Source organism: Apostichopus japonicus, chromosome 12 (genome assembly GCF_037975245.1).
Source record: "Apostichopus japonicus isolate 1M-3 chromosome 12, ASM3797524v1, whole genome shotgun sequence".
NCBI classification, from domain to species: domain Eukaryota; kingdom Metazoa; phylum Echinodermata; class Holothuroidea; order Aspidochirotida; family Stichopodidae; genus Apostichopus; species Apostichopus japonicus.
The window spans coordinates 27579777-27591856 of NC_092572.1; the positions used below are offsets into that span (position 1 = coordinate 27579777).

Here is a 12080-nt window from a genome sequence, read left to right on the forward strand (position 1 = left end):
AGTCTTGCAAACTTTACTGATATGTTTATCCATTTTCATGTGCTTGTCGAAAATAACCCTGAGGTTGCGGACTTGATCACAAGAAGCAATGGAAGCACCACCAACTTTGGTAGACTTATTGACGACCTTTGTGAGCTGGACTGGAGTGCCGAGCATAATGAACTCAGTTTTACTATCGTTCAGCTTCAATTTATGAGCAGCCATCCAATCCCTAATATCAGAGATACAATTTTGCATAAGATTGAAAGCATCAATTTCTGTGGTGTTATGCTGCGGTTTAAAGCTGTGAATCAACTGAGTATCATCAGCATAAGTAAATCCTGTGTCCAGATGTGTGGAAATGACTTTGAATAGAGATGCAGTGTACAGCGTGAAACACAGCGGACCTAGACACGAGCCTTGTGGAACTCCATGCTCGACAGGGATTTCCTCAGCATATACAACCATCTAGCGAGACAAACTGTGACCTGGTCCCAAGGTTATTGATGAACCAGTTGAGAGCAGTGTTCTTAATACCAAAGTCATGTTCCAAAATGTTCACCAAAACAAAAAGATCTACCGTATCAAAGGCGGAACTGAGGTCTAGAAGTACCATAAGCACAACATCTTGTTTATCAATAGACTGCATGATTTCTGAATGAATCTTGAGCAAGGCAGTCTCAGTGGAATAGTGCTGTCTATATGCGGACTGAAATGCAGGTAAAGGGCAATGACGATTACAATTATAATAATAGGAAATAATAATAACAATAACAATCATAATTATAATCATAATAAAAATCATCATCATCATCACAACCACAATCATAATCATTATTATCAATGACAGGACTTGCTATTTGATATGAAATGTCTTTTGCAGGTTAGTAGGATTTTATAAAAGTTATATTATATAAGACAGCAGCTCTTTCCTTCTTGGCCATTATCCATGCTAGGGTACTTTAACTGGTATAAATGTAGATACGTTGTCGTAGGAAGGGGAAGGAATGACCTCTCACATAGCGAAACTAATGGCCGTTTTGGCTTTCGGGGAAGGGGCGGGGTGGGGACAGATCACGACCAGTGCGTCCCTGTTATATTTAGGCCTACAGCTGTAAGTATATTGACCACGTAAAAAAAAACAGTGGGCCAGGAAGATCAGGATTTAAGATAATTCAAACCTTCTAATTATCAAGCAATTATCCAAAGTAATTGGTCCCTTGGGACACATAAACAATGCATAACGTTAGCCACCAACGGAGGTCTTGGTGGTTGTGTCAGGATTTACACATCTTCAAACTTAAAGGCCTTTAATTGAAAGCATATCTGCAGAAGAACAGCAATTATTACGGTCTAATGGTTTTATGCCAAAAAGCCGCCCTACAAAACTCAACAGTCTAATGTTGAAGCTGTCAATTCTTGTCAAACCGTTGATTTATTATCCTGGGATTGCCATGGTGATACCATATCCAACCGCGTTTAAGGAAAGACCTTGTAACTATAACTACAAAATCGTTGATTTTTATACTCCTGTCAAAAATCGCAACAGGAACGAGTAAATTAGACAGGGGCTATTCAGATGCATGAACACTGAATAAATCACATATAAATGGGAACACAAATCCAAACTATCATATCTAAGTTATATGACAGATCTTTATGATGAACAATTCCCCATACAAAAAAAAAAAAATCTTGATTAGTTTGGGAGATATCCGATAGTTTCAAATCGAGTCGTGGTGCTGTCAATTTCTAAACATGTGATGTCATAGTGTCGTCAGGTTTGAACTCAATCTCTCTCTCCGTAGAATGTTAACAGTTCTAACACTGGACCGTCAGTGTTATCATTAGGTCATGTAAACAGCTTAAAGATGCTTAAGATGCAAAATGTGCACACCAGTCTCTATTTCACAAAACGGACATGGTAATAACTATATATTGAAGAAACATAACAAAGCCTGAAGCACATGTGGCTCAATGATGTGTGGGAAGGAAATATTAAATATGTATTAACTAACTATTGGAATACGAATTGCTTTCTAAACTTGTTTTGGGGAATGTTGGACTTTGGATTCGTGTCTCAAGTTAAGAAAATGATGGCTCACAAAATGATTTGTTCTAGATATGACGTACTCAAGCTCGGTCTGTACCTGAGAGTAAACCAACATAGTTTACACAAATATGTGCATATCTCTTTGTGATGAGTGATGGGTACACACATTTATTTATGAATTTATTTTGCGGTAGCTCGTCCGTTCTTTGAAAAGTGCACTTTCTTAATAAATATATTCTGACTTTATCAAGTGAAAGGTGTCATAACCCTACCTGGGCAGACAAAACAATAAAGTACAAAGCTATAGGCCAGCGTGGGTTTTGGGTCTACTTTATTAGGTCTGTAGTATAACAGTGATAAACACAATCTATGGAATATGAAATATGACCTCTTTGACATTTAGGTTTGCTATATCAGTCGTTTGGTTTGAGTTACCGCAAAGGGCCTTGATTAAAATACCTAACAGACTGTTTTCCCTAACATTAATAAAAAAGTACCTCACAAATAAATAAGGGTACTTTTTTAATAGCAAAAAGGGGCACTTGTACTATATGAAAAGGGATTCCTTTGAAACTTTTCACATGACCGCCTGCCACCAACCAGACGCAAGTGTTGCCTCCACCTTGTATAGGTATGCAAATGATAGTGTAAGTGTAATTTATCTAGCCTCTTTTGGTACAACTTCATACTTCATACAAAGTTAAACTTGACCGCGTTATAGGTAATTAAGTCAACTATAAAGAAAATTAATGAATGTCACTCATTGCGTCAGCATTATTGGTCACCAGCATTGCAGCAACAAAAAATGCTATGAATATCGAATATTCGTCAACTCAGTCACAAAAAAATCTTTCAAATATTTAAAATTGATATAAATTGACGTTAAAAGTGATAACTTCAATGTTATTAATCTTCATATCATTATCTCTCCTATTAGGAATGTTCATATTTCTAAACGTTCCATATCGTCAACTTACATATCGTCAACTATTATATTGTTGACGTTCAATTTTAACATTCAACAAAGGACAGTTTGAGAGCGCTCTTATTTTGTGACGTCACATGTGGCGTCATATTGAATGACGTCATTTAAAAGATAATCACGCAATGAAGACATTTGTTTAAAGGTCTGACGGCTTATGAGGCTTATTATGTAAGTGGAGACAACTCACGGCCTTTGTTTTGATCGATAGGTCTTCAATAGATGGGTAATCATAACCAAATATCCACTCATGATGATGTTATCTAACTTAACTTGCATAAGATATGATGTATCAATGGAGGGATTGAAAAAAAAATCCTTTGGAAACATCTCATTCCCTTGTAAAAGCTTTCTTAAAAATTACCAAGTACTTCTCCATGGCAAAACATACAAATAAATAAAAGGGAGGGGGAGAGAAACAGATAAACAGAAGATAATCCCAGAGAGAGTGAATAAATGGTGGTTTCCAGTAGAACTATAAAGTTAATACTACTACGTGATGTGTCTACACTCTAAGGTATAGGCTTATTTTATAGATCATGGTTGACTGTGGTGATGTTAGATATGTGCTGTTAATTGGCTTCACTAGCTGTGACATTGGGTTATTGAGGAGTATTAATATATATATAGAGAGAGAATATCTGATTGTGCAGCTTTAGTTCTTGAGTTTGACATCAAACAATAAATAACATTCCAATTCTAGAGTTTGCAAAGGCACATGTTGCTGTTTTTGTTGTTTCAAGTTGGAGACCGTGGAAGACGGGCCTTCATGTGCCAAGTGTTCGATAGCAGAAAACACATACAACCATCAAGTCACGTGAAGGGACAGTATAAAATATAGCAATATCGAAATTAAACCATATGAAGGGCACTAGCAAACAGAAAGCACTGTCATGTAAGCTGGAAACAACGTGATGTTACACCCAAAATGAAATGATCTGAATAACATTCTCGTAACATTTTCGATCCTCTCGAGACCTCTTAGTTTTGTATACTTACCAGCGACATTTGAGGAACAGTGAGGTGTATACTGTTCAAAAGTAAACCCAAACTATAAAGAAAATATTGTCAAGTTTCATCAAATAAATACTGTTGTCTCATGCTTTTATTTTATTTTTTGCGATGTTTAGCACATTTACTTTTAAGGAACTAGTTTATTCTTATAAATACTCACCCAGTGTACATGGTTTGATCAGTTTGTACTGTGAGAATAGGAGGCAACCGTTAATCTTATATAAACTGAAGTGTGTAATAACACCGTAACATATGTTAAACCTGTTAGCAGATGCTACTGTGTACCCAAAGAACATGGCTTGATCAGTTTGTACTGTGAATAAAACACTCGTTAATCAGTATAAACTGAATTGTATATCACACCGTAACTCATGTTAGACCTGTTAGCAGATGCTACTGTGTACCCGATGTACATGGCTTGATCAGTTTGAACTGTGAATAACACACTCGTTAATCAGTATAAACTGAAGTGTGTTATGGCACCGCAGCACATGTTAGACCTGTTAGCAGATGCTACTGTGTACCCGATGTACATGACTTGATCAGTTTGTACTGTGAATAAGACACACCCGTTAATCAGTGTAAACTGAAGTGTGTTATAACACCGCAACACATGTTAGACCTGTTAGCAGATGCTACTGTGTACCCGATGTACATGACTTGATCAGTTTGTACTGTGTGAACAGGAGACAACCGTTAATCAGTATAAACTGAAGTGTGTTGTAACACCGTAACACATGTTAGAACTGTCAGCAGATACTACTGTGCTGAAATTATTAACAGACAAATTCATATACTGAAAGGTTGTTCCAACTAATGACTGGTTAACAGTCTAAACAATTGTCTAAAAGTTTGATTAGTACCTTGTAATGATGGTTCAAGTTGCAAATTTTAAGCTTTTGCAGTAAAATAAATTGTCATCCACTTTCTGTTACAAATGTGGACAAAATTGTTTGGCGAAACCTTTAGAGTAGCCTGGTTAGTCCTGTCAATCATATTGCATAAGGGATTGTGTGTTCAGTATTCTCTGTTTGGAAGTCAAACTCAGTAGCAACTGGTCATAAACGTAACACATGTTAAGAAGTTATAACACACATCAGTTTTAACTGATTAACGGGTAATAGTTTTAGATGATAAAGCCATGGGAATCGGCTGAAATACTTATGTTATTATAATATCTATAAGAAACCATGATTTAAAAACAAATATTAACCTTTTGTTTTTAGTCAATACTGCAAACAACCGTCATTGACACATGGCAAAGGCCACCCCTGACTTACATAATGTAATTCAAAAGCCCATTATTTCAGAGGCTACGAAAGTTTTATCCTGCAAATCATCAATAAGCCCCAGTATCTATTCTCTCGATCTAGGGGACATCTAATGCCTCGGAGGGGTGAAACTTTCATAAGCTTACATACATCATTGGATTATATAGTGAATTACGGTACCTATTTTAACACATTGACCAATTTATTCACATTGTGAATATTGGACTGTCAGTGTTTGAGATGAATTCAACCAGCTCCCGTATGATACATGCATTGGGGGTATGTAAATATTCATTTCCCAAATCGTCTCGTTCATGACAGTTTTTTAAGTTTCCTTATCTATTGATAAAGGTTGATATTGATTACTAAAGAAAACTCCACATGAGAAGTAGAAATAGGCAATACATTTTTTCACAACTCCCAGATTTTTGTAATGTACTCCGTTTGTCACTCGTGAATTTGAGGATACGAAGTCACCCCCCCCCCCCTATACACACATCCTCACATTCTAACATAGTTTATCAGCGTTTATCTGATTTGTCACTGTAAATGATTTACTTGTTTAAACTTGCTGACATTCCTCGCTTTTATCAGTGCAATCCACAGGCAAAAAGCTTTGTTTGTTTATCAGTCATCTTGCACATCAAATAGTCACGCAAGTATTGCTATTGTCATACCTGAAACATTATTCAAATGTACCAATATGGGCTACGTGTGAATTGGCAATCGGTAGTATTTGCTTCCTCCAAATCATAAATTCGTTGGAAGCTCTGTTATACTACCATCAAAGAGTTACATCGTCATTTCTTTTCGATTTGTTTTCATACTGTTGTGATAGCGATCGATGATATCTACTATAATCGAGGAAATATTTGATAAGAATATATATCTATATATATTTATATATATATATATATATATATATATATATATATACATATATATATATATATATATATATATATATATATATATATATATATATATATATATATATATATATATATATATATATATATTCTTATCAAATATTTCCTCAATTATAGTAGATATCGCTATCGCTATCGCGATCGCTATCACAACAGTATATATATATATACATATATATATATATATATATATATATATATATATATATATATATATATACATCTATATCTATATATATATATATATATATAAATATATATATATATATATATATATATACATATATATATATATATATATATATATATCTACGAAGAATCATACGAATGATGTATACATCTCATTGTCAGTGGCGTAGTAGCGGGGCCTAAATATGTGTCTGCCCCCCCACCCGCCCCCCCCCATAGCAATTGTATAAAAAACATTGTGTTTAGAAAATAGGATCTGCCTGCCCCTCCCTCCCCCCAGAAAAGCGTTACAATGAGAAATCTATTTACGATTCTACTCCCTGTGAGATTTTTCTCTTTATTTCTCTTTCTATGCAACAAACAACAACAAAAACTTTCTTTGTATATAACTACATCCCTTGAGATTCAAATTTCTACTTATGCCGCTAAATAATAAACTAATAACACCTTATTAGTGAAAATTGTTTTTTAGTTTTTGTAGTCTGATGTCTCACATTATCTCTTCACTGGTTAATGATCTCTGTAATTTCTCTCCTAGGGAGAAAGTATCAATGCCTCGGGACTTCTTTTTGCAGAATTTCGACATTTACAACTTCACATTGAAAAACAAATAATGGTTATGCTTTGCCTCTAATGAGGGAGACTAAAAAAATCCGCAGCCTAATTGGAGAAACCCTGCTGCCATGTCATAAAACTCATTTCAATCTTAATATAAGCTTGTGATTGGTTACTTCAACTAGTATAATATCCCTGATTGGTCCTCTCTGCTTATACGCAGGTGTCACAAGATGATAAAGATCTGTCATTTTTTCTTTACAGAAAAACACAAATATTTTGTTTCCAATAGAAGATGGGTGACAGCAGATTGAACAAAAATGTTTTCCCACTGAGGGCGAGGAGGGGTCATAATTAAACAAGTTAGGTCTTCGTATAGCTGAAAAACATACCACTTCCGCCGTCCAAACCATCCGCAAGTAGAGGTTAACTTTAAATTCGAATAGTTAAGAATTAAAGCCAGTGGAAAGAAGAAAAATGTCTATACTAATGCATGTAAAAAATATTGTATGATAACATCTGGGCGATGAAGCTTATATTAAAAAATATTCATTGAATGCTCAGTAATTAACTTTTGTTTATAAGTGTTTCACCCATTATCGTTGACACTGTGGACACTGTTAGAACATCACTTCAATATAAATAAGAAATATATAGTGGCTACAACCATTTTGCTTGAAATGTATTATATTGATTAGCTAAAATATTACTCTAAGTAATGTTAAATTACTGATCAACCACAAAATCTGTTGTATGTGCGGGGTTAATGTACTGTTACCACTTCATTCATATGGTATGTTTTGAATTCGACCGATGTATGTTATTTTCACACATAGGCTATATGGATAGTCACCAAGCTTACAGTAGCTAACGGATGTATTGCATGGTTACGATACATTAAGCAGCTCCTTATTACCGGGGTAATAAGCATGCGCGGATCCATGGTAGTGGAGTGGGGGTTAAACACAACCCCTCGCCCTTTAAATTAAACCCCACACAAATAACAACAAAACAGTATCACAACCTTGTATGTATAGACCTAATTATAGGCATGGCATACTCTTAAATATGCCTCAGAATACACCATTTTACATCAAAATGATTTTTTTTTTCGAAGGAGGGCCCTGCGGAAAACCCCCTCTCTACATTGAAGACGGCTTTCAAGACCCTATAAGGCCACACCACCCTTTTAAAATCCTGAAATTCGCCCATAATATGAACTGTTAAATCCAATGAGGAAATTGTGTGTGTCCCACAAACTTTTGTCATGCTTTCCTTTGTTATTTTTTCTCTTTTGCATTTGACTGCAAATGTAACTTCTTCTGCTTTTAACGCTATGCATTCATTGTGTTGTTAGTAGCCTATGTCATCACAGAATCTGCGAATTGAGAATTCGGTTTATCACACCGTATACTATCGGTCTTAGTCCCGCCAAAAAAAAAAGAAACAAATTTACATAAAATTTTGGCGAGTAAATTTATTGATCGTCCGACTACGATTACGTGTTCCGTTTCCTCAATTGTTACATTTATTGGTAATGTGGATCCGATTTAGCCCCCAAAGCGTTAAAGTAGATACGAACTAACGAAGATACACGGAACTATACGTTAAGCTCTTCTTTGCTTGGCTTTTGCACTAAATGAATCTTCATTTTTAAAAGAAAAATAAGTGAAACGTGTAAGACTGATCTGCTTACAGAAAAGAGCAAATAATTTGCTTCTCGACTCCGTTCCTTGTTTTTCACCGTTTGCGGTAGACACCCTACAGGGCTTCTATATTGACCAATCAGAGGTCAGCATACAAAATTAAAACAGAAGCACAGATCGGGGGGAAAAAGTATCATTTTGTGTAGACAATTTTATTACAAGCTCACATCGACTTTCATCTCTGCCGATAGAGTGCACGCAAACTGCAAGAGATATCTATGAGCACAGGATTCCATCTTTCGTAAGCGTCTACTTCTTTGTCAGAAAAGGAAAATCCTGCCCTAAATTTGGACTTTCCAAATGCTAAGCTAAAACAATTGAGGCCTTCTTCACGCTTTGGAGGATAAAAAAGAAAGGAACAGATCAGGTTTGTTATCTTTCTTCTCAATCTTAACTTTTGCAATTCCTTTAATTTTGTTTTGTTTAAACTACTTTTTGTGTTGCAATTTAGCGATAACGTTTATTACATTTTTTTTATATAATTTATAAGTTGAATACCGATTAACATTGACAACAACAAGACTCCATGGACGTTTTGAAAAATTGATTATTTCGTGGAAAGTGTGAATCAGTTCAATTGAACGATATCTTGTTTAATCCAAGAGAGAGAGAAAATGTGTAAATGGTAGCAAGGAATACTCTTAGGAAATATCCGATTCTTCGTCTGTGTGTGCTTTTGTTTTTTTCTTGGGGATGGGGGTTTGGGTGTTAGTGTCCTTTTTAGGGGTATTCTGGTGAAAAAAAAGTGGCACCGATATGCAAATGAGAAGTATTCTACAGTGGTAGTTGGAAACTCTCTAAATCTTGACCCTAACTCAAGACATTGTTGATTAGATTATTTGATATGGCTAAACCCCCGATTCTTCCCTGGGGTGGCCCACCGTATGTGGTAGGCTATGTGATATCGTTCATTTCCCCCTGAAGGACCCCCTTCCTAGGCGTCAATCATGCATGGTACTCCGATTGAATTCGTATTCGAAAAAGAAAAGAAAAACCTGTAAGTTTCACGAATCTTGTGGCTTCATTGAAAATTTCCGTAAATTGTATCAATTTTCGATGCTTTGCGATATTATCATTCCACCTAAGATTTCGTTAATGGGATAGGCGACAATTTCATTGTTTTGATTTCCCAATTGTTTAATAGTAAAGGAAATTGTAGATACTTCAAAGTCCATATGTCACACGATTCAGCCGACGAGATTACGGTAACTACCGTATATCTTAAAGTTTTAAACGTTATAGAGGAAGGTTCTGGTCGACAATTATATGTTTGCTTAATTGTATTATTTTGTTTAGAAGTTGGGCAAAATTATTAAATATCTGTTAATTAAAACTCCGTTCGTGGAATATCTAGAAGCCTACTCCGATGTATTATTTTAATAAAATGTAATATTTTTGTAATTTTAGTTATATACTCAGAAAGTCGACCAGTTTGCGAAAAGGCTGATTGCTAGTTACAATGGGGTTAGTTCTCGTTGTAAGATAATGTACCTTGGGATAAGCTACAGTGTGCAATCAAATGGGGTTTATGTAAATAATGCTACTAAAACCAACGCATCTAAACGCGAAACTAAAAAAATATTAGCAAACGAAATATGTTGTCTTGCCGGAAGAGCTATGTGTATTTAAGTTATGTAGTAAGCTTTCTTTGTTTAGCGAAATTGCGGACACATTTCTGAAACATTTATTGCGAAAACCATATCTTTATAACCTTTTGTATCGTAATTTAGATATCAATATTTCAAATTTTGAGAAAACAATGCATCTGGCAAACAGCAGAATGGACGTCATCAGGGCACTTCAGTTGGGAAATGTCTTTATAAACGTTTAAATCATTAATCCACAGATGAAAATAATATTTCTACAAAGAAAAAACTTTTGAAAAAGAAAATGACCAACAAAAAAAAAAGACTGAGAAAATTGACAGCTAATTTGATAAACAAAATGTATCAGGTTTCAAGGATAAATTGAAAGTTAATATTATAATAGCCTAAGTACAAGCTGCTGGAGAGCAATTGCCCCGATGACATCACAAATGCCCGGCTGTGATCCAACTCAGTCAAAAACGACCATATTTCGAGTTACGAGTAAAATATTGAGATGGGGGTTTCAACTATAAGAGTGCGGAATACCTTTCTCTGCAATATAAGTGTTTTATTGTTTGCGACCGGAAAAAAATCTCTTATATTTAAAGTAGGATTTTATCTAAGCAGCGGGTCCCACTGATGCATAATTCAACTTGCGATTCAGTTCATTCTTTGTTTACGGTCATCGGTATATTGACCGTAGAATGTTCAGGCTTAAACATGTGCTACATAAGTTTAAAAAAAAATAGGCAGTCTCCTATTAGGTAGTCTCCTATTAGGTAGTCTCCTATCCTCCCAATGATTCCCAGAGATGTAGGGATGTTCGAATATAGACAACTAAATGCCTCTGTGTGGATAACAGGGTAGATAATTCTAGGTGACCATTATCCGACTTTCTAGCATATTTGGAGCAACGACTGATAACCTCTGTACATTGGCAACGAGATTGTGATCGATTGTGTTAAACTTGATTCATGCAGTTGTACCGAAATTGATTGAATCCAAATAAAGTTGGAAAAATTCCTACTAAAAATATTCGTTTGAATTCGTTCCGTACAAGGCGGAGGAGGAAGTATAAGGATGCAAACCATCTTGTCAGAATTTAGGCTGAAATTACTGACCGAATTACTGATTTAAGTAATAATAAAGTGAAGCTTTCTCTTAAATTGGAACATGATATTTGGATATATTATTCGATAAACTGCTAATACCTCAGCCAAACCGTGTCATTCAAAGGGTTACTTCTCACAAGTTAAAGGCAGTCTCCAAATACATCATTGACAGATAGCAGTCTTTTTTTCACGGTTTTCATATAACATATGAAAATGTCAATGTTGTGATTAACGTTGCCCTATAATCGTGACCGACACCTCAGTAAAGTAGACTGTTAGATAAACACAACGTTTGATAGCTCAGTCAGCTCTAGAGTGGTGCTCTGCCCCATGTTTTCCTCACCCCCACCCCACCCCCTTCCATTGAAATGTTACGCATGTGAACTCCCCAATTTACATCACTTTTTTTCTCACTTTCCACAATTCCATTTAATGCAGTGTAAAAGCAAAAAGTAAGGCTTGCGTAAATCGGGCCCCGCGAAGTTACGGTGTTTCGATTGCTTGAATCCGACGAACATCGGCTTAACTTTATTTGAACTCGTTGAACACACGGAACGATTTCGTGACAAACTTAAGAGGATTCAAGGGGGGAAATTAAAATACATAAAGAACCCAGACAATTTGCAAGGCTAAAGTTGATGAGAACTTTATTTAAACGCTATCTTTCTTATTTCCACCTAGTTTCTATCGATAAGAAGATATCA

General features: G+C 35.4%; 1 protein-coding gene across 1 annotated transcript in view; it reads left to right on the forward strand.

Annotated features, from left to right (window-relative positions):
• Window positions 1–8846: 8846 nt before the first annotated feature.
• The window catches only part of LOC139977195 (orexin receptor type 2-like), a 38467-nt gene continuing 35233 nt past the window's right edge, over window positions 8847–12080 (forward strand). Inside the window, exon 1 of the mRNA XM_071986438.1 lies at window positions 8847–9045. The gene's annotated coding sequence lies outside the window, so the exon portion shown is untranslated. The remainder of the gene's footprint in view (window positions 9046–12080) is intronic.